General features: G+C 44.1%; 1 protein-coding gene across 1 annotated transcript in view; it reads right to left on the reverse strand.

Annotated features, from left to right (window-relative positions):
* The window catches only part of LOC110070751 (uncharacterized), a 78,064-nt gene extending 54,352 nt beyond the window's left edge, over window positions 1–23,712 (reverse strand). The window contains exons 1-3 of the mRNA XM_078386440.1: window positions 20,479–23,712; window positions 19,774–19,889; window positions 17,730–17,819 (exon numbers count right to left, since the gene is read on the reverse strand). The gene's annotated coding sequence lies outside the window, so the exon portion shown is untranslated. The remainder of the gene's footprint in view (window positions 1–17,729; window positions 17,820–19,773; window positions 19,890–20,478) is intronic.
* Window positions 23,713–24,175: the final 463 nt, after the last annotated feature.

Here is a 24,175-nt window from a genome sequence, read left to right on the forward strand (position 1 = left end):
CTGGGGGGGAGGGCGAGCTCTCTCTATAGGACGGGGGAGGGGGGAGGGTGTGGAGAAAGGAGCGGGGGTCGCTTCGGGCCTCAGGCGGCTGAAGGAGTGGGGTCGGCCCTCCCCCCTGGGTCGAAAGGGGTGGGGGAGGCCCCAAACTCGCTCTCCCCCTCCTCCCTGTAGGGGAGGGGGCCCTCTCCCTGCCGAGGGAGGTCTTGGCCGCAGAGGCTTCTGAGGAGTAGGGCGGGATTGATCTCTTCCTGAGTGTACCTGAACCCCCTCCCCACCCTGGAAGGAAGGAGGGAGTGGGTAGGAGCCAACATGGGTCCAAAATGGGGTGGGGGTGTGAAGCAAAAGGATTATTGAGGGGAAAAAACATAAGAGGAATGGCCAGGGGAAAAAATTGACCTTACAGGTTCCTTCCACCATGTTGAGTATCTTCCATCAACTCTTTTTTTGCTTCCTCCTCCTGGGCCTGAGCACCACCTCCCCAGCTTATTTTCGGACTCTTGCAAGAATATCCTTTTGCATGGTCCGGAGGTTTTTGTGCCCTCAGGAGGGAACACTCTGACTTAACTCTTTGCACATCCACCCCAGCAAAGCAGGCCTTAAAGACCTGACCTTTTGGGAGCTGTTTGGTATGGGAAAGATCCAGAAAAGTGACATGCTTAGTTTCTGGACTTAAAAAGATGTTTCTGAACCTGATCAACTCAAGAAATAAGATTAACCTCACCTTCTGCATGCTAACTTCCACAGATAAAAGAAACAGAAAAAAGGGAACATGAAAAAGGAGATTTGCTTAGGTAATTAACCAGATGAAAAACATTCTGGAAAAGCAAAGTAATCTATGAATTTGCCACTGCAGTGTAATTCCTGTCCTGGTGGCATGAAAGGAATTGCTTAAGCCCTCTAAAAGGAGAAGAATTTATGTGTACCTTTGAATGTTGTTATAAACATATGAAGAAAATTCAAAGAACTCATGGCAGTGGCTGCATGAAAAATATGGTGATAGTGGGGAAGAGGTTCACATGCACAGAACTATATTGCAGCAAATAAGTAGACAGACTGTGAAGGAGTTGTAGAGGAAAAGGAAAGAGAACAGAGTGAGCTGTCCTCTCAAACCAAGACAACTGAGAGAAAAGGAGAAACAGTAGGGATAATGGAAAATAAAGAGTTAAACATGGAAGAGGAGAAGGAGGTGGAATCAAATGGAAAGAAGGAGAAAGTTGAGATTTGTCAGGTAGAAGAGAGAGGGAGAGGAGTTACTTCTACCAGTCGGGGGAGGAAATGGGAGGAAGAAAAGAGAAGAGAGTTTAGAGTTCAGTGGCTGAAGGAAAGAAGGATGTAGAAAGAGATAAAGGAAAGGAGAAAGAATTGAAATACAATAGAATGTGGGGGCTGTTGGAAGATTTCCCTAATTTAAAGGTAGGAGGACTACTACCTAATCCAGAGAAACCTAAAGAGAGTTGGTGGATCCACTAGAATGGACTATCGTGGTCTTTCCGCAGGGACAAGGTCCCTCAAAGAAGCGGGCTTTCTCGGCAGTGGCCCCATGCCTCTGGAACAATTCCCCCCCCCCCAGAAATTTGTCTGACTCCCTCGCTGGGTGTAAGAGCCAACTCAAGACCTGGCTCTTTAGAAAGGCTTTCCCTCCTGTCAATACCTAACTTGTCTGTTATCTTCAATTGCATTAATGCTGTTGTTTTATTTTGTTTTATTTTATTATTCTTGAGTGTTGTTAGCCGCTCAGAGTAGACTTCGGTGTAGATGGGTAGGATATAAATAAAACAAATAAAATAAAATTAAGGTAACTGACCTTCAGAAACACAGAGTGTCTCTCAATAGGTTCAGTATAAAAAAGGGCGGTGTCTGGCTAGAGGCAGCAACAATAGAAAGAATATACTGTGAGAATGACTGCCTGATGTTGTAAAAGGATTCAGTGTGGATGTTTCCTTGAGGGTAAGAAAACAGCTAAATACTCTTGAGAGAGTTATAAGTTCTGAAATTCCAGAGACTTCAAATAACTAATTTAATGTGAACTGGAACAAGCAATGACAAGCAGTTGTACTTAGGGATTTTGTGTGTGTGTGTGTGTGTGTGTGTGTGTTTGTGTGTGTGTGTGTATAAAATATTTGTGTATACACACACACACAGACACACACATATCAATGGTATTCCTTGATAAATAATTGATTCACATGAATATAATGCAAATTGTGTTTTTGCAAATAAATAACTATTCAAGGCAAGATTCTGCTGTGCCATTCTGCACATATTTTAAAAAGAGGAGAAAAAACCCTCCTCAGGGTCATGAGCCCAGTCTAGGTTAATCTAGGCCAGAGCCTTGCCTTGAAAAACAAAAACACAAGTAAATTTAAATTAAATTAAATTTTAAAAAGAAAAAAAGGAAAGTCTTCTTCAGAAGGGAAGACAGAAATCCAATGATGCCAATGTCTCTGAGCTCCAGTATGGCACTGGAAAGGCTGAATGAAAGGTACTATGCCAGTTGGAGTGTGATAATGGAAATGGTGCTCAGGGTAGGGTTATATTTGGGAACCTGTGATAAATGACTCACCCACAAACTCTCCTTCTCCTCTACGGCTACATAGAGAAGAAAAAGTCAGAACTACAATAATTCTTGGCTTGGAGGACAGGCAGTTATTAACTGTTAGAAGTATGTCAAAGGCAAAAAAAGGTTTTGCTTTAAAAAAACTGCATGTAAGGAAAACAGCAGGAAGTAAAGTTTATCTGGCAAGATAGTTATATCAAAGTTCAGTAAAGAAGGTTCACTGCATGAAACATTTACAAACAATTAAATGACTCAATTAAAGAAATATATGATGTACACGGACTTATACAAGGTTTATGTAACCATATCCTCTCTTGATAGGGTTGCCAGATGTCCGGCAAAAGGAGGACATGCCCTACTTTTCAGGATCATGTCCTCCGTCTGGAAGGCAAAACTAAAAAACTTCAAAATGTCCAGCTTTTGTATCTCCACTCCCACCCCCTCCCCCACCCACTGCAGCCGAACCTCTCCCTGTTACTTCCTAGGTTGAGGCCCTTGTAAATCCTCTGGTTCTTTCAAAGAGATCCGATTGGAGATAAAGTGGCTTGATTGTTTAGGGCTGTTCCAGCCCTGAGCAATCAATCCCCAGCTTGTGGATGGCTGCTCCTGCCCATAGCTGACTAAGGCAGGAAGGAGTGAGTGAGTGAGCGAGGGATGGATGGAAATGGACAGGAGTGAAGTGAGTGCACTTGCTTGCCTGCTGGAGGGGAGGCTGTTCTGGGGTTTGGGAGGGGGTGGCCGTTCAAAGCCAGGGAAATAGGGGCTAGTCCGGTCCCTCCTTCCTCCTAAAGCCAGGGAACAGGAAGCACTTTTATCCCCCCCTTCTGCCCTGACACACACACACACGACCCTGGGGCTTGTGCAGAGTGTGTTTCCAGGTCCAGGAGCATATGCAGAGTTATCCCCTATGCTTGTGGGAGCTGGAACACATACATACACACACACAAGCGGATTTCTCTCAGCTTGAGAAATGCAAAGGGTGGAGAAAATGGCTTTGTGTGTATGTGTGTGCAAATCCATTTCCCCCCCCCCTTTGCATTCTCAAACTGAGAGAAATCCACGCCTTCTGTTTCCTTTCCTGTTTTTTATAAAGTGTTTCAAATCTGTCACACAACTTTTTAAACTTTTTATTTCACTTTATTATGGTTTTATTAAAATAAAAAAATCAATAAAACAAGGGGCACGGATCTCCTTCCTATTCCTTCCTTCAATGGACGATGATGTGGAAAGACTGTTATAAAATGATCAAGCCAGTAAATTTAAGAGAAAATATCCTCAAAATGTTTTATAGATGGCATTATACTCCCATAAAACTGGCAAAAATGTCAGAAGGAAGCAGTAATATCTGTTGGAAATGTAAAAAAAAAAAAGTTGGACCTTATTATCATATGTGGTGGTCATGTGAAAAAGCCAGGGCTTATTGGTCACAGTTGTGGGAAATGATAAAGGGAATTATTCAAAGGAAATTAAATTTTAAGCCTGAAATAGCATTATTAAACATTATGCCAGAAATTACCGATAAGAAAATTAAATATTGCTTGATGTATATACTGATAGCAGCTAGGATACTCTGGGCCCAAAAATGGAAAAGTGAAGATGTACCTACAATGGAGGAGTTCCTGAAGAAGCTGTTGGACATTATAGAACTGGATACACTATCAGAAGCGCTACGAGAGCAACCAAGAGACTATGCAAAACAAAGCTGGAACTTAATACATGTTTGGGCCCAGGGTCAGACTTGAAGATAGGGCAAAATGATTGGTGAGCTTTGTTTTTTTTTCCTTTTTTTCTTTTTTTTCTTTTAGCTGTTTTCAATGCTCTCTGAAATTTGGGAAAGCTGGTTTGTAACGAGGTGTGAATCCCTGTCCTCAAAGGGGGGAGGGTGTGGGGAAGTCTGTATTGTATTGTATTTTAGATATGTGCTTGTAGTAGAAATAAAACTTTTAAAAAAAGAAGAAGGAAGGAATAGATTGTCTCCATTGGTCCTGGGAGCCCAGTACGTGTATATGTAGATTTGTTTTGTTTTTATTTTTAAACATTTTTTAAAACATGAAAATACAGCAGCCAGTGGATTCTGAGTTTTGTAGTCCAAAAAATGACATTTCAAGACTGAGTACGTTGAATTGTTATGGTATTGCCCCATGATCAAAGAGCTATTTTCCCCAATACCTAATTCCAAAAGTGACATGCGCCCCACCCTGTGCACAGAGCCCCCCAATATGTCCTCCTTTGTCCTTTTTTGCTTTCTATGTCCTCCTTTTTGTACACATGTTTCTGGCAACCTTATCCCTTGATGAGTCCTGGGATGGATTAATTTGTGCCATGGAAGCAATGGCTGAAACAGATTTAACTTTGGAATTTGTTACTGGAAAACTGTTACAGGCATGGGAGGCGACAGGAACAAGAAATAAAATGAAAAAAATAAACACTGATATACAGAAGAGAGAAGGTGTAATATGTTAAGGGTACATGAAATTGCTACAGTTGATCTGACGAACCTCGTATTCTTCCTTGTCATTGACCAAAACGGGTGGAGGTGGAGCCAGAGGTGGAGGTCGGACAGGGTCCAGTGCCGCAACAGGGACAAGGAGAGACCGATGGAAAACCAGGTAAATACGGAGAGTGGCTGGGAGTTGTATCTGAAAAGCGACAGGGCTGATTTGATCTGTGATTAGATAAGACCCTAGAAACCAAGGGTCCAACTTGCACGGCTGGCCAGGTCAGTGTAAATAACAGGTGGAGAGCCAGACCTGGTCCCCTGATTTCAAAGGTGGCCCTTCTTGTCGTTTTCTGTTGGCCGCTGAATTGTAAGCATCCTTAGCTTGCTGAAGGTGCTCTCAAGCAAATCTTGGAGACCCTGCAACTTGTGTATGAGAGTGTCAGGAGCAAGAACTGCGATCAATGACAGGACAGCTCAGAAAAAATGAGGGTAGTATCCATAAGTGGCTGCAAATGGGGTCTGTTTTGTGGATGAATGTATGACGTTGTTGTAGGTGAACTCTGCCAGGGGTAGCAAGGTAGCCCAATTATCCTGCTGATAGGAGGTATAGCAACATAGGTACTGTTCAAGGGTGGTGTTAGTATGCTCGGTCTGTCCATCTGTTTGAGGATGGTATGCAGATGATAAGTGTACCTGGCTACCTAGACTGGTGTGCAAGGCTTACCGGAATTGGGAGGTGAATTGGGAGTCATGATCTGAAATTTAAGTGCTTTGGGAGCCCGTGTAGATGAAAAATGTGTTGAAGGTAGAGCTGAGCTGTTTCAGGAACTGTGGGAGGCTTGGGACATAGGACAAAATGAGGCATTTTGGTGAACAGGTCCACCATTAACAGAATGCAGGTATGCTGTTGTGACGGCGGGAGGTCAGTGATGAAGTCCAGAGATACTGTGTCCCAAGGGCCGGCTGGTATGAGTAGCAGATGTAGCAGCCCTGGAGGTTTGTCTGGTATGCCTTTGGCTTGACAACAAACCTCACAGGAATCAACGTAACGAACGTCAATGCAAACCCGGGGCTACCAGAACTGCCATGTGAGTAGATGCAGAGTCTTATACTGACCAAAGTGTCCTGCAGGAGGGGAATTGTGGGTCTAGTAGAGTACGTTGGCTCGGAGGGACCCTGGAGGGACACACAGGGGCCCTCAGTGCAAAAGGAGACCCTGGAGGTTAGCAAAGTCTCCAGCAGGGGCCTCTTGGAGTTCCTGCTTGGCCCAGGGATCATGGGCTTGGCTGGCCTGAACTTCATCAGCCAGGGACAAGCGGGATGTAGTCGCTGCGAAGACGGAGGGTGATAAGATAGATGTGGCCGAAGCTCTTCAGAGGGTGTTACCGCATATTCTTTATGGTTCCAGGGCTTCTGCCAGGTCAGAACCTCTTCTATTTGGGTCCATCTGGATCCCGTGGGGTGACACAATGTGGCCTAGGAACTAACTTCCTGCAGGTTTAACTCACACTTCTCCAGCTTGTTGATCTCGTAGTCATTGTTAAGACCTGGTGAACGCGTTCTGTGTGCTGAGCGGGGTTTCGGGAGTAAATCAAAATGTCATTGAAATAGATGATCACAAAGCGATCAAGCAGGTCTCGGAAGATGACATTCATGAACCACTGGAATACGGCCAGAGTATTGGTCAAGCCGAAAGGCATGATTAGGTATTCGTGCTGGCCATAACGAGTCCCAAAAACCATCTTCCACTCGTCGCCTGCACAAATTCTCACCAAATTGTAGGTGCCACAGAAGTCCAACTTGGTATAAACCTGGACACCCTTAAGGCAATTCAGGAGTTTCTGTGATCAATGGCAGGGGGTAGGAGTTCCAAATGGTTATTTTATTCAAGGCCCAGTAATTATTGTAGGGGCAAAACTCTCTGCCCTGTTTTTTGACAAAGATAACAGGTGCAGACAGGGATGAGGTCGATGGCCGGATGAATCCCCATTTCAGGTTTTTGTCAAGAAAGGCCCGCAAGTCCACTAGTTCTGGTTCAGACATAGAGTAGATCCGTGCCACAGGGAAGAGTGCCCCACACACCAAATTAATGGCGCAATCATAGGGTCGATGTGGGGGTAGTTGGTCAACCCCCTTTTCCTCCAAGACGTCAGCAAAGTCCCTGTATGCCGAGGGAATCATGGGACTAACAGTCGAAATTGCTGCAGCCGAGGTGGCTGGTGGAACAAGATGCCGACATGGATCCTTGAAGCTCGACTCCCCTTGTGCCCAGTCCACTAGGGGGTTATGTGTCCGGAGCCAGGAAAGTCCCAGAATGAGGGGGAAATGAGGCATACGTGCAACACTTAATTATAGTGGCTCCTAATGGTGCTGGATCTGGAGAATAACTGGACAGGTCTCCTAGGCTACCAGGCCAGAGCGGAGGAGACACACGTCTATGGACTCAAGTAGGGTTGGGGTCTCTCCATGCTCTGTTACCACAGAGCTGGAGTTCCTACTCCAGTCCTCGGAAGATGCCGGCCACAGAGACTGGCGAAACATCAGGAAGAACAACCTTCAGAACACAGCCAAAGAGCCCAAAAAAACCACAAAAACCATTAGATCCTTGCCATGAAAGCCTTTGAGAATACAATCATCTAATTCCTAGAAACATCCCATCCTGTTAAAACTCAGGGCTGGCCGACCTGATGTTCCTGTGAGAAGCATTCCTGCGAGCCTCAGACCTCCATGTTGTGAGTCTCTGCAGAAACTTATCTCTCATTCGGGATAGTGGGGGAGGAGAGTCTGGCGGTGATTAAGCTGTCTGTGATACTAATTGCCAAGCATTTTCCTCAGCTGTAATTAACCCTTCTGGTTCCAGATCTTCGGCTGAACTCATGACATATACAGAGTGCCTGAAGAACTATGGATGGAGGCTCGTAACATTGTACAGGAGACAGCAACGAAAACCAACCCAAAGAAAAGGAAATGCAAGAAAGCAAAATGGCTGTCCAATGAGGCCTTACAAATAGGAGGGAAGAGAAGGGAAACAAATGCAAGGGAGATAGGGAAAGTTACAGAAAATTGAATGCAGACATCCAAAGAATAGCAAGGAGAGACAAGAGGGCCTTCTTAAATGAACGGTGCAAAGAGAGGGAAATAATAGAAAGGGGAAAAACAGATATCTGTTCAAGGAAATTGGAGATATTAAAGGAACATTTTCTGCAAGGGTGGACATGCTAAAGGACAAAAATGGAGGGACCTAACAGAAGCAGAAGACATCAAGAAGAGGTGGCAAGAATACACAGAGGAATTATAACAGAAAGATCTGGATATCCCGGACAACCCAGAGAGTGTGGTTGCTGACCTTGAGCCAGACATCATGGAGAGTGAAGCCAAGTGGGCCTTAGAAAGCATGGCTAACAACAAGGCCAGTGGAGCTAATGGCATACCAGTCAAACTATTAAAAATCTTAAAAGATGACGGTGTTAAGGTGCTACACTCACCATGCCAGCAAGTTTGGAAAACTCAGCAGTGGCCAGAGGACTGGAAAAGATCAGTCTACATCCCAATCCCAAAGAAGGGCAGTGCCAAAGAATGCTCCAAATACCATACAATTGCACTCATTTCACACGCTAGCAAGGTTATGGTCAAAATCCTACAAGGTAGGCTTCAGCAGTATGTGGACTGAGAACTCCCAGAAGTACAAGCTGGATTTCAAAGGGGCAGAGGCACTAGAGACTGAATTGCTAACATGCGCTGTAATATGGAGAAAACCAGAGAGTTCCAGAAAAACATCTACTTCTGCTTCATTGGCTACGTAAAAGCCTTTGACTGTGTGGACGACAGCAAACTATGGCAAGTCCTTAAAAAATGAGAGTGCCTGATCACCTTATCTATCTCCTGAGAAATCTATGTGTGGGACAGAAAGCAACAGTCAGAACTGGATATGGAACAATTTTGGTTCAAAATTGGGAAAGGAGTACGACAAGGCTGTATATTGTCTCCCTGTTTATTTAACTCATATGCATAATACACCTCTTAATGAGGGTGAAAGAGGAGAGCACAAAAATGGTCTGAAGCTCAACATAAAAAAACTAAGATCATGGCCACTGGTCGCATCACCTCCTGAGAAATAGAAGGGGAAGATATGGAGGCAGTGACAGATTTTACTTTCTTGGGCTCTATGATCACTGCAGATGGTGACAGCAGCCATGAAATTAAAAGACACCTGTTTCTTGGGAGGAAAGCGATGACAAACCTAGACAGCATCTTAAAAATCAGATACATTACCTTGCCAACAAAGGTCTGCATAGTGAAAGCTATGGTTTTTCCAGTAGTGATGTACGGAAGTGAGAGCTGGACCATAAAGAAGGCTGACTATCAAAGAACAGATGCTTTTGAATTGTGGTGCTGGAGGAGACTCTCTTTTTTTGAATAATTTTTTTATTCGAACATATAAATCTACAAACTACAATAGAATACAGTATAGAAAAACAAAAAAAAAACCCCATCCCCTCTTTTGGGGACAGATTCCAATCTCATTTAAGTCCCGAATTTCCCAAATTTCCAGAGTGCATTTTAAAAAGCCAGGGCAGTTAAAAACTTCGCTGTTCAAGCAGTCCTTCCCTCCAGTCAATTAAGTGATCTCTCTCTATATATATATATCTATGTACATATTTTTTTTCTCTCTTTTTAAGTCATGCCATCCTGGTAATATCTCGTTTGGAATTTAATTGCTATAATTGTATTTTTTGTGATTTTTATGTATGTTATATTGATGTTTTTTTTCCGAGTAGACATAGTCTAGAGGGGCGGGGTAAAAACCTAATAAATAAATAAATAAATAAAAACACATAAATCATTTTGTCCTAAGCTTTGATCTGTCCGTTTGATCTGTGCTGGAGGAGACTCCTGAGAGTACCCAGGACTGCAAGGAGAACAAACCTATCCATTCTGAAGGAAATCAACCCCGAGTGCTCACTGGAAGGACAGATCCTGAAGCTGAGGCTCCAGTACTTTGGCCATCTCATGAGAAGAGAAGACTCCCTGGAAAAGACCCTGATATTGGGAAAGTGTGAAGGCAAGAGGAGAAGGGGATGACAGAGGATGAGATGGCTGGACAGGGTCATTGAAGTGACCAACATGAATTTGACCAAACTCCGGGAGGCAGTGGAAGACAGGAGGGCCTGGCATGCTCTGGTCCATGGGGTCACAAAGAGTGAGACACAACGATTAAACAACAAGATTTCATTGTCCATGGGGTAGCTTGAAACCAATCCCCAGCAGATATGGGAGTCCTACTGTATAATGTAAAAGCAAAGTGTGCTGCTTGTATACCAATCCACAGCATTCAAAGCGCTATCTCGGTGGTCTGCAATTTAGTTACACAGACTACACAATTTGCTCCTCCAAGTGTGCCAGGGTCTCAATTTAGCAACCTTAAAAGGATGGATTGCTGAGTCAACCTTGAACCAGATACCTAAGCTGTCAGAATTTAACTCAGATCAGGAGCAGATGGCTTCTGTTGTGACTGAATCTGTTTCCATATTGCATGTATACAGTTGTGCCCTGCTTAACGATTGCCCCGCATTACAACGAATCCGGTTTACGATGTTTTTGTGATTGCAATTTTGTGATTGCAATTGTTTTTGTGATTGTAATTTTGCTTAGCGATGATCATTCCCTGCTTCGGGAATCGATTTTTGCTTTACAACGATCAAAAACAGCTGATTGGCAGGTTTTCAAAATGGCCACCAGGTGCTTAAAATGGCTCCCCGTTGGGCTTAGAGACGGATTCCTCGCTATACAGGCACCGAAAATGGCAGCCATATGGAGGATCTTCGCTGGACGGTGAGTTTTTAGCCCATTGGAATGCACTGAAAGGTTTTCAATGCGTTTCAATTGGCTTTTTAATTTCGCTTTACGATGTTTTCACTTAACTGCGATTTTCCTGGAACCGATTATCGTCGTTAAGCGAGGCACCACTGTATATGGTTTTTCCCCTCTGAGTTCTTCATGACTACTGACCCCTGAGGATGAACCTCTTTCCTCATTGAATTTATTTATATGGTTTCTCCCCTGTGTGAGTTCTTTGGTGTGAACTGAGGTTACTGAAGTCACAGAAGCTCTTTCCACATTCCACACATTCATATGGTTTCTCCCCTGTGTGAGTTCTTTGATGTGTACTGAGGTGACTGCTCTGCCTGAAACTCTTTCCACATTCCTTGCATTTATAGGGCTTCTCCCCTGTGTGAGTTCTTTCATGGGAACTGAGGTTACTGCTGTCACTGAAGCTCTTTCCACATTTCATGCATTCATATGGTTTATCTCCAGTGTGAGTTCTTTGATGTGTACTGAGGTGACTCCTGTGACTGAAGCTCTTTCCACAGTCCTTGCATATGTAAGGTTTCTCCCCTGTGTGAGTTATCTCATGGGAACTGAGGTTACTGCTGTCACTGAAGCTCTTTCCACATTCCATGCATTTGTATGGTTTGTCCCCAGTGTGGGTTCTTTGATGCCTACTGAGGATACTGCTGGAAGTAAAGCTCTTTTCACATTCCATGCATTTATAGGGTTTCTCCCCTGTATGAGTTCTTTGATGTGAACTGAGGCTACTGCTGTCACAGAAGCTCTTTCCACATTCCATGCATTTATATGGTTTTTCTCTAGTGTGAGTTCTTTGATGCCTACTGAAGTTACTGCTGTCACAGAAGCTCTTTCCACATTCCATGCATTTATATGGTTTCTCCCCAGTGTGGATTCTGTGATGTTTACTGAGGGTCCTTCTGGAACTAAAGTTCTTTTCACATTCTATGCATTTATATGATTCCTTCCCAGTCATTCCAAGCATTTATGTGGTTTCTCCTGAGTATAATTAGTTAGATTTTTCATGTGGCTACTCTAGTTTTGTACAAATATGAGGTATATTTGAATGGATTGATTCTGATGAGAGACTTTCTCCTTTCTTTGTCTTGTTTTTTTCTTTCTTTTTGGAAACCCAGGTGGTCAAAAACATCAGGAGTCAGAGAACATGGAGATATATTTCCCCCTGTTGTTGGCTGGCTTCCCTTGCCTTTTTCCTCTTTTGGGGTGTCTAATCTTTCTTTTCCTGCTTTACTCTTGCTGTTTTTCCACTGACAATATAGGTGGCTCCATGGAATTCTGATTCTCCTGCTTGCTACCTGATGGAGAAGGAGTGTAGGACAGATGTGAATCTCACTGGGATTCAAACCAAGGCATTTGTTTTTTAAAAATTCTGTTTGGTTTGCAAGGTCAGGGGAAAAGTAAGTAAGATCAGAAGGTACAGATCATTTTGTGAAAATCACAAAATAACCATTTTCCTATTCTTTTCTTTTATACAGTGGTGCCTCGCATAGCGATCGCTCCGTATAGCAACGAAATCGCTCTGCGACGGAGTTTTTGCGCTCGCAAAAGCGATTGCTTTGCAATGGTCCCTATGGGTAAATTTTGCTTTGCGATGATCGCAGGGAAGCGATCATCGCAAAGCCCCCATTTTCGGACAGCTTGATTGGCAGTTTCAAAATGGCCACCGGGTAAACAAAATGGCCGCCCGCTGTTTTCAGGCATTGATTCCTCGCTTTAGAGGCACCGAAAATGGCGGCACTATGGAGGATCTTTGCTCAGCCGTGAGTTTTAAGCCCATAGGAACACATTAATGCGTTTCTAGGGCTTTTTTATTTCGCTTAGCGATGTTATCACTTAGCAGCGATTTTTTTTTCCGGATGAATTAACATCGCTAAGTGAGGCACCACTGTATTACTGATTTTTGTTAAGTTTTAGAACAAAAGGAAATGACAACACAGATACAAAATACTACAAAAATCAACTTTTAAAATAAACAATATCACAATAATCAACCCTATGCAATCCCCTGCACCCTCAGAAAATCATTTTTCATTTTTATTTTTCGTAATATTTCATACCACCCCATTTCTCTCCAGAAATGTAGTGATTCATCTCCAGGTGTATACCCTTTCCATTTTTGAAACACATATATGAAAAATAAATTCCATATTTCATTAAAATCATTACATTCTATTTTTCTTATTCTAATATTAGTTTCACAGGTTGTTTTATCATTAATGGCCATGTTTCACATTTCTTTAAACCTTTATTGAATTGGTGATTTTTTCCAGTTCTTTTCAAATATTAGCTTTCCCAAAGCCACCCTAATAATAATTCCTTTTCTTCTCCCTTTAATTAGCTGTTATCAACTGAGGTAATTTTTACTGGATTTACTGTCGTCCCACACTTTACTACCAGATATTACCTCAGAAAATCGAGGACCTCTGATTCCACTAAGAGAATCAGTATATTCAGATGCTTGTAGCACATGTTTAGAATCCTTGTCCTTGACCAGATAATGCAACTCCCCTGGTAAAATTGAATAAAATTGTTCTAGTCCAAACACATTTTTATCTGGTCTAAGAAAGTGACATGATTTTGTTCCAAACATTTATTAAGATTTAGTAAGATACAGAGTGAAACATGTCCCAAATTGAGCAAATGACTCCTCAGGTTTATTTGAAATTGATCTAAATATTCTCCTTAGATGCTCTGATTTAATCCCAACTCGGGAATATGCCATCCTTCTGTAAGCTTCAAAACCTCTAGCTTGTTCCAGAGGCATCTGTGAATAGATTTCAGATAAAACTCCCCTTAAAATTATCATCCTCTCATCATCTTTAACTCCCAAGTCCCAATAAGCTCTCTCATAAGAAATCAGGAAAGATTCAGGACAATCTCCATTCCGATATTGGGGAAATTTCTTTAGATTAATTTTTGAGGGATTTACCTCACTGGAATATTATTTTGGACAGCTAATTTCAATTTCTTCATCTCGATTTGGAACTGCATTTCTCTTTCTCTTTGCCTTTCAAGTTCTCTTATTTTTTTCAATTCTAATTCATTTTTAGAGCTCGCTCTTTCAGTTTAAATTCTTGTTCTAGCTTCCATTTCTCAAAATCTTGGGAGCTTTAAATATTTTCTGGCAAACAGAAGGGGAAGATATGGAGGCAATGACAGATTTTACTTTCTTAGGCTCCATGATCACTGCAGATGGTGACAGCAGCCATGAAATTAAAAGACACCTGCTTTTTGGGAGGAAAGTGATGACAAACTTAGACAGCATCTTAAAAAGCAGAGACATCATCTTGCCGACAACGGTCTGCAGAGTCAAAGCTATGTTTTTTTCCTGTAGCGATGTATGGAAGTGAGAGTTGGACCATAAAGAAGGCTGACTGCCAAAGAATTGATGCTTTTGAATTGTGGTGCTGGAGGAGACTCTTGAGAGTCCCCTGGACTGCAAGGAGAACAAACCTACCCATTTTGAAGGAAATCAACCCTGAGTGCTTACTGGAAGGACAGATTCTGAAGCTGAGGCTGTAATACTTTGGCCATCTTATGAGAAATCTCCCTGGAAAAGACCCTGAAGTTGGGAAAGTGTGAAGGCAAGAGAAGGGGACGTCAGAGGACAAGATGGTTGGACAGTGTCATCAAAGCTACCAACATGAATTTGACCAAATCCCGGGAGGCAGTGGAAGACAGGAGGGCCTGGCATTCTCTGGTCCATGGGGTCACGAAGAGTCGGATACGACTTAATGACTAAACGACAACAAAGTTTCCTGACTATAGGAAGCTAAGCCTCCTGATTGGAGGCGGCTAACCCTTGGGATTGGACACAGCCTGTTTGCAGAGGCAAGGTATGGGCTGTTTTGTTTTCTCCTTGGCTTACTTCCATGTATAAGACCACCCTCAGTTTTTAGTCTAACAATTTTAAGAAAATGTAGTGTCTTATACACAGAAAAATATGGTATTTGCACATCAATGCCGATTATTTCCATAATATCCCCCTTTTAAAAAAACATCTCCAGCACAAAGATGGTACATTTTTGTTTAATAAACTCAATTTCACTGGTGTTAGGCACCATCCCCACACAACTTTATACCTATTTTCTTTAACCCATACGGACATACTTTTCATTATTCTTTTGTTCCACAGTTTATTCCAGTCTTCCCTTCCCTTAATTTCCTTAGCCAAAACTCCATGCAACACATCTTTTAAAACTGATGCTTTACATTCTGCCAGTATTAACATCCTCTATATTACACTTATTGTCCCTTTCCTATTTTTAGTAGTTTCTGCTTTCTGTCTGGTTTCAATAATTTTCTGAAATGTATTCGCGAAGGCTTTCATGGGCGGGATCTAATGGTTGTTGTGGGTTTTTCGGGCTCTTTTTCAGAGTCCTCTGAAGATGCCGGCCACAGAGACTGGCGAAATGTTAGGAAGAAAAACCCTCAGAACACGGCCAAAGAGCCTGAAAAACCCACAACAACCAATTTTCTGAAATGTCATCATCTGTCTACCCTCTCCTTCCTTTGTTTTCTAATCCTTTGTCCAGTTATCCAAGTATATTTAGCCGTGAAATCTACTCTTCTTCCAATATCTCTTATTCGCTCCTTTTCATTCATCTTCTTTACCCATTCTTTCATTCTAATAATTTCCTTCCCAATTAATATCATCGTTAAGATTTTCCATTATAGTCATACAACATAGTTTGCTTGAAGGAGGCAGTAGTAAGACCATTATTGAAAAAATACCTCCTTGGATTCCATAGTACTGAATAATTACCAGCCAGTCTCTAATATCTCATTATTGTGCAAATTCCCGGAGTGGGTTGTGGCTTTTCAGTTCTGGGGGGGTGGGGTGGATGAGATGAATCGTCCTGGATGAGATGAATTATCTAGATCCACTTTAATCTGGGTTCAGGCCTGGAAATGGGACAGACACTGCTTTGGTCACCTTGGTGGATGATCTATGACAGGAACTAAACAGAGGGAGTGTGTCTCTGGTGGTTCTGCTGGACCTTTCAACACCAACCATCATATCCTTCTGGGCCCTCTCACTGGGATGGGACTTGGAGGCACTGTTTTACAATGGCTCCGGTCCTTCCTGGAAGGGATAACCCAGCAGGTGGTGCTGGGGGACTCCTGTTCAATGCCCTGGCATTTGGCCTATGGTGTCATTAGGAATCTGTTTTGTCCCCTATGCTATTTAAGAAACCACTGTGAGATGTTTTCCAGAGATTTGGGGTTCAGTGTCACCAGTATGCTGATGACACCCAACTCTCTCCTTTCCATCTAAATCCAAGGAAGCTGTTTCAGATCTTGATCCATGCCTGGTGTCAGTCATGGACTGGATGAGGGCAAATCAACTGACAATCCAGGCAAGACTGAGGTGCTCCTGGTCAGTCGGAAAGCAGATCAAGGAATAGTGTTGCAGCCTGTGCTGAATGAGGTTACACTCCCTCTGAAAATCACAGCTTGGGGATGCTCCTGGATTCATCTCTGAGCCTGGATGTCCAGGTTTCAGTGATGGCCAGGAGTGCCTCTGTTCTTTGACAGGTCCAATTTGGCCACAGTGACGTTTCCAGGCACAATTCAAACTGCTGGTTTTAACCTATAAACAGCTTGGTTCCAAGCTATCTAGAAGACCACATATCCCTCTATGAGCCTTGCATTTAAGATCATCAGGTGACGTCTTTCCTTGAGTCCCACCACCCTCATAGGAGTGTTTGGTGGGGACATGGGAGAGGGCCTTCTCTATTGTTACCATTTTTAATCTACTTGTTTAATTCTTTTTAAAATACTTGTACAGTGGTGCCTCGCTTAGCGATGTTAATCCATGCAGAAAAATCGCTGCTAAGCACTAACATCGGTAAGCGAAAATAAAAAGCCCACAGAAATGCATTAAAACGCAATTAATGCGTTCCTATGGACTAAAAGCTCACCTTTAAGCGAAGATCCTCCATAGGGGCAGCCATTTTCAGTGCCTCTTAAGCGAGAAAACACAGTGGGCGGCCATTTTGTTTACCCAGCGGCCATTTTGAAACCGCCAATCAGCTGGCCGAAAATGAAGGCTTTGCGATGATCGCTTCCCTGCGATCATCACAAAGCGAAATTCACCCATAGGGACCATTGCAAAGCAATCGCTTTTGCGAGCGCAAAAACTCTGTCGCAAAGCGATTTCATCGCTATACGGAGCGATCGCTATGCGAGGCACCACTGTATAAAAGAAAAGATTTTAGCTTTTTAATATTGTTTTTAATGATGTAAGGTGCCTTGGGTTCTTTTTAAGGAGAAAGGTGGGATAAAAATATTTTAAATAAATAAAATAAATAAACAAAGCACAATGTGCCCTTTGTTTGGCGCAGGCTTGGATTCCCTTGGGTACTGTGTACATGTCTCCTCTTTAATAAGAAGGCAGGAAAACTGGAAGTGGCTCAGAGGATGGAGACAAAGAGGCACGGAGGACTGAAAACGAAGCCCTAGGAGGAAAGGCTGAAGGGACTGGGCATGATAGCCTAGAGATAGGTTCGCACTCTTGCAATACTTCAAAGACTGTCATACAGAGTGGAGGCAGCATCTGTCACCCCAAAGTGAAGAATACGTAAGAAAGAACTTCGGATCCGGGAAATCAGATTTTGGCCAAATATCAGGGAAAAAACTTCTTAACCATTGGAAAAGTACAGCAACGGAACCAATGACCTCAGAGTTAGGTGGAAAATGCTCTGACACTAGAGGCATTCAAGAAAACATTGGGCAACCCTCGGTCAGATCTGCTTTAATTTGGATGCCTGCCTTTAGCTGGAGGCTGGACGCATTGGTCTTAAGGGCGCCTTCCAACTCCATGATTTTATGATATGAATAAAGAGTGACAATTCCACCTACCTTGGAAATGTTGGAGCAATTTGGAATTGGCTTATTCCCTTGTGTTCCAAAGGAAAGTGAGGAGAGATCAGTTCTGTCTCCCCTCCTGTTCTGGAGAAAAGAAAAGAAGGATCAGTCTGGAGGCTTCTTTTCCTTACAGGGCATGTTTCTGTCTTTACTTCACGTGAGGCTACATAGATAGAATCATAGACTAGGAAACCTCTCTATGTCTCTCTTCTTTGGAGAGCAGAAATAGGAGAGGGGACACATAGTTAATAAAAGAGCGCCAGGGAGGAAGGAAAGAACAACTAACAGGAAGGGGAGGAAGGAGGGGCATCTCACAGACTCTGGCAAAGACCATGGGGCTCATCCTGCTGCTCCCTAGGGAGGAATTGAGGGGAAAAGGGGGAATTACTACCCCTTCACCTCTTCTAAGATCTTCCTAAGGTCAGGCCAAGCAGGTGGGCAGGGGGAAACGAGGGAATGACCACCCAGAAAGGAGGAGGAGGTGACGGCAGAGCTGGGAAGAGTTCCTTTCATTGACTACAATCACAGAATCCCCACAGACACAGGATTTGGGGATTTGTAGTTTGAGAAAAAAACATGTTCCTAAATATAGAGAAAGGCTGTCTCACAACCACTGATCCTAATTCATTCCCTAGGGTGCTGGGTTCCCCCCCACAATCCATGCAGCTGAACCCCCCCTGAATCTCAGCTGTTGTTGTTAAACCTAAGTATCTGTTAACTATATCGGCACAGTGAGATGTGCAACTGTGTGAAATTTATTGATTGATATTGTTCCCAAAGCCGCATAAGCCATTTGTAATTCTATTATTATTATTATTATTATTATTATTATTATTATTATTATTATTATTATTATTATTATTATTATTATTATTATTATTATTATTATTATTATTATTAATAATAATAATAATAATAATAATAATAATAATAATAATAATAATAATAATAATAATAATAATAATAATAATTTGATTTATACCCTGCCCATCTGGTCTAAAAGACCACTATAAGTACTTGTAGAAGTACAAATATAATTACAGGGTCTCCTCCTTCTGCAATCCTCTCTGCCTGGAAGCACAGACGCAGACCATCGACCCATGCCACTTTCTCACCCAAAACTGGCACCAACAAATATCACACAGAATCTCTCCCACCCCCATTTCACTGCCTGGTAGATTTCCATGGGTGGCATCCTTCTATTGTAACAAGGCCATTAAAAAATCCATTTCACTGTCTTGGATTATGAAAGATACCAATGCACAACCCACTTGCCCGGGTGGTTTTCAGCCTCAGTACCCTGTGTGCCCAAAGGAATGTGGTAGTTCAGTGGAACCCCGGGTAGACTCAATGCATGTCTCAAGACATTTCTCACTTGCAGGGACATCATCATCTCCTACTCGCTTCCAACCCCGACCTTGCTCGGTCTGCCTTCTTCCCTCCGAGCCCACCGACCAACCTTCACAGAAGAAACACAGACTGCAGGGACCTGCTGCTAACTTCCCTTGCTGCCTTTGCAATGGATGTCGGGACGCTTTGGTCAAGAATGGACACTTCAGAGCCGTTCACTTTACAAAAAGACCTCCTGGGAGAGGGAAACACCCCAACCCACCCCAGCCCTTGATTAAAAAAAAAAAGGGTGAGGGTGGAGTTTGGAAAGCCAAAAGTTGGAAGCAGTTGTGGGGAGACTTCTTGGCAGAGCAGGCTCTTCAAGGAGAGTCCAAAAATGAAGGAGATCTGTCCTGGCAAATGAGGAGCTGGCCTTTTGTAAAGTGGATGGTCCAGAACTGGACCTCTGGGACCAAATCACGAGAAAAATATTCTGCACGGAAGCTTGCCAAGCTTGTCACAAGATCCTGTTTTTGAGAGGATTCGTTTTGCCTCCGCTGAAAAACATCCCGCGAAGGAAAGTCGGTCAGCTTCTCGGCCTGTTTCATCACTGCCTTCCTCTCAGAGAAAGAAAGAAAAAAGACCTTTCCTGCTCGGAAGGAGACAAGGAAGCCCTCACGCCAGGCAGGGAGGAAAGAAACACACAAACCTCTCAGCTCTCCTGTCATGGATCCCCAGCCTCAGATCTGGTCTTGAGCTGGATCCGCTCTCCTCTCCGCCAGATCAGGCAGCTGAGAGCAACTGGATCAGGAACGCTTCGAGTCCCTAAAGGGCAATTGGACGGGGAGGAGAAGATGATGACATGCAGAAGACATTCACAATCCTTCTTTGCAGCAACTCCTTCTTCTCTAACCCTGCAACACCTGCCCAGGCCAGCTCCCCCCCCCCGGGACTTGGAGGTCCTTCCAAGCTGTGGCCAAGGAGTGGCTGGGATGGAGTTTCTTCCAGAGAGCCGCCTCCCCCTTTGAGATCTTACCTTTGCAAGGAAGAGCCAAAGGACTCCCCCCCCTTTTTTTTTTTTGTTTTTACACACACCAGGTGCAGGCAGGATGGGGGGGAGGAAATGGAGAGCGACCTTCCCTTCCCACTGCCCTTAAGGGCGGAACCCCGATCCTTGGCCAACCCTCTCGATCCCCCCCTGAATCGCTCCCCCTCTCTTCTCCCAGCAAGAGACCCACAGGGATACATACCTGCCTTGCAAGGCGCGGGTGCAACGCCAGCCCCACACCTGGGAGATTTCCCCCCCCCGCCGCCGTCTCCCTCTCTTTCCTTTTCCTTCCACAACAGCATAGCAAAGCTATACATACACACACACACACACACCACGTCCTGCGCCCCCCCCCCCACGACCCACCTCCTCCCAGGGTCTTGATGCGCGGAAATCCCGGGGAGGCCTCCCAGCAAGAGGTTTGACCGGGGACCATAGAGACGGAGGGAAGGAGGGGAAGGCGCACTCCTTCCGCTTCCGGTTGGACGTGGAGCTAAGGAGAGCTCGTCTCGCGCCTTTGTAGCTCTGTTTTCCTCTCCTTTATGGAGAGAAAGAGGTGATGGACCTCCTGATCTTCTTGCAATAAAAAGGAGGAAACGGGGTGTAAAGGGGGGGGACTGATGCGTGGGCAGAGAGAGAGAGATATGGGGGGAATTCTAGTGGGGGGGAAGGAGGAATCCCCCCTTCCCCCAATCAGCTGAAGATCAGAGCCCGAGGAAGGAGGGGGGACCGAAAGCGATAGAGATGCGGGATCTCTCTTTCACACACACCCTCGAATTGAACCCAAGGGTGACCCTCTGAAGGGGATCCATAAATGGACGGGGGGGGGGAGAGAGAGGCTTTCGTACACCTGCTCTCCCCCCCATCCTCCGAGGTGGTTGTTGGAAGAGGAGATGGGGGTGCAAAGCGCACCCCCAAAAAAAAACAGGTCCGGGGAAAGTCAGGCTGAGAGGTTTTTGTTATCTTAACCCCCCCCCCGGCCACTTGCTGCCCCCAAGGTTTGCAGTGCTTTGCACATCACTGTCCAACCTCACCGCCACCCCGCGCGCAGACTTCCTCTATGGCCTTCGGAGGGGGAGGGATGGATATGAGGGGATGGGGAAAAGGAGGGGTGAGAAAGCCCCCCCAATAAGCACTCGTTGGCAGGCTCCTCTTAAGAGCCCCCCCATTCCATAGGCTGGTGGGGCAACAGAGCCTTCCAAGCCCCCCCTTAGCCTTCCTGCTCTGCTCTTTTGTTTAAACCCCCCCCCGTCACTTCATCTCCCCAGCCCCCCTTCTTTCTCTTTCTTCCTCAGGCGTCCCTTTCTCTGCGCAGGCGCCTTGCCTTCTCCCTTCTGGGCGACAGGGAAGGGCGCGTGCGCAGTTTGGAGGGCGGGGCCTCTGACAGGATTTGCCGCCGTTTTTCTCTCAGAAGGGAATTTTCCGGGGGGGGGGGGAGGGAGGGGCGGATCTTCTTCTTCCCCTTAGGCTGAACTTGAGTTGTCTACCTTTTGGGCCTCTGAGAAGATTTGACCGCCTTTTTTCTTTCTTTTCTTTTTGCGCTCGGGCAGGACTGTTCTTACCTCATGGTTTCTGTTTTAAGTTAATTGTGTGATTTGCCTTCTGAGTCCCCTCCCCCATGGAGAGAGGAGCTTCTGTTCCCTTTTAACGGCTTCCTGACTGGCAGAAGTTCAACAGGTCATAATGAAAGCAGAGGGGACCCTTCACTCGCACTCCTGTTCCCTCCTAACCTTGGATCCCTGGATATTCTTGAACTCCCATGAGCCTTCACTGCTAGGTGTGATAGGGGGCAAGAATGAGGTTCTGATATAACATATACGAAGTACCGGCTTTACGATTTAAGACAACACATGCTATTTGATTCACATGTACTTAACATTCATAATCAGTATTTTACACAAGTAATCATACCTTGTACCTGTAATTGAAATATGACTTCTTACTATTTCCCTACTATAATATTCTATATGTATTTTGTAGGAGGAGCCTCGTGGCGCAGTGGTTAAAACGCTGTACTGCAGCTAAAACTGTGCTCACGACCTGGGGTTCAAATCCCAGGTAGCCGGCTCAAGGTTGACTCAGCCTTCCATCCTTCCGAGGTCGGTAAAATGAGTACCCAGCTTGCTGGGGGGGCAATGTGTAGCCTGTATAATTAAAAATTGTAAACCGCGCGGAGAGTGCTTGTAGCGCTATGGGGGTGGTATATAAGTCCAATAAATAAACAAATTGTATCTGTACTTTATATGCACGTTCTATAGTCAATGTATTTTGTATCCTCATTCCTGACCCCTCCCACTTGGTGCTCACAGAAACATTCCTACATTATCACACCGCTGTTAAACTGACACAGCCTTAAACTGACAGCTTTGTGAGAAACCCCCCCCCCCCCATTCAAGGCCAACTCACAGCGCTTTAGGCAAAGACTGTAATATTTAAAGATAAGCTGCACAATGGGTCACACAAATTCACAAACTTGGCAGCCACTAACCCACAGGTCCAAAGGGGGGGGGGGACAAATTGGATATTTTCTTACATCTATCACATCCAATAGGATGACCCAACAGGTACCCATAGGGTTCAGGAGAACTGTGCTTTATTGTCCTTTGTAAGAAACTTACAAAATGCTTTACCAATGTATGATGAGGGCTCCCGGTCCACTTTTTAGGAACAGAGTCCAGCTATATGTTTTTAATAAATTGGCTTACATATAGACCGATCGATGCACTGTCTTATCTGTTATTCCTGCCAGAGAATCGGGACCGAAATTGGGTAGTAACAGGTGTGCTAGCCTGGATTTCTAGGAGTTGTCCTCTAAGAACCCATTCATGGAATGCTGCCTTGTCCTGGTGAAGGGGCCTGAGTAATTCAGAGAAGCTATGGGCTATGCCATGCAGGGCCACCCAAGATGGACAGATCATAGTGCAGAGTTCTGACTAAACGAGATTCATTGTCAACAAGAGTGGGGAAAGCTCTACTGGGATACAATCTCAAAAATGATAGAATGATTTCAATATGAATCCAAGGCAGACCTTTTAACATCACAGTCATCCAGGTTGATGCACCAACCACCGATGCTGAAGAGGCTGAAATTGACCAATTCTATTAAGACTTACAACACTTTCTAGAATTGCCACCAAAGAAAGATGTTCTTGTCATTATAGGGGACTGGAATGCTAAAGTAGGGCATCAACAGATAAAAGGAACAACAGGTATGTTTGGCCTTAGAGTTCAAAACGAAGGAGGGCAAAGGCTAATAGAGATTTGTCAAGAGAAGAAGTTAGTCATCACACCCTTTTCCAACAACACAAGAGGTGACTCTACACATGGAGAGCACCAGATGGGCAATACCGAAATCAGACTGATTATATTCTCTGCAGCCAAAAATGGAGAAACTCTATACAGTCAGCAAAAACAAGACCTGCAGCAAGTTTGGAAAACTCAGCAGTGGCCAGAAGATTGGAAAAGATCAGTCTACATCCCAATACCAAAGAAGGGCAGTGCCAAAGAATGCTCCAGCTACTGTACAATTGCACTCATTTCACACGCTAGCAAGGTTATGCTCAAAATCCTACAAGGCAGGCTTCAGCAATATGTGGACTGAGAACTCCCAGAAGTACAAGCTGGATTTCAAAGGGGCAGAGGAACTCGAGACCAAATTGCTAACATGCGTTGGATTATTTATTTATTTATTTATTTATTTATTTATTTATTTATTTATTTATTTATTTATTTAACTTATATGCCGCCCACACTACCCAAAGGTCTCTGGGTGGCTTACAGCATTTAAAATACAATAAAAAGGCAAAATAAAAGAGCAAAGTAACTAAAATGCAATTAAAATATATATTCTAAAAATTGCCATCAGACCTACAGCTGATATTATTTCAGTTAAAAGCCATTTGGAATAGGAAGGTTTTGACCTGGCACCAAAATGTCATTAGTGTCGGCGCCAGACAAATCTCAGTCGGGAGGGCATTCCATAGTCTGGGGGCAGCTGCCGAAAAGGCCCTTTCTCTACAAGCCCTCCCTCTTATCTCTTTAAGGGATGGCTCTTTGAAAAGTC

This window comes from Pogona vitticeps, chromosome 2 (genome assembly GCF_051106095.1).
Source record: "Pogona vitticeps strain Pit_001003342236 chromosome 2, PviZW2.1, whole genome shotgun sequence".
In the NCBI taxonomy this organism is placed as follows: domain Eukaryota; kingdom Metazoa; phylum Chordata; class Lepidosauria; order Squamata; family Agamidae; genus Pogona; species Pogona vitticeps.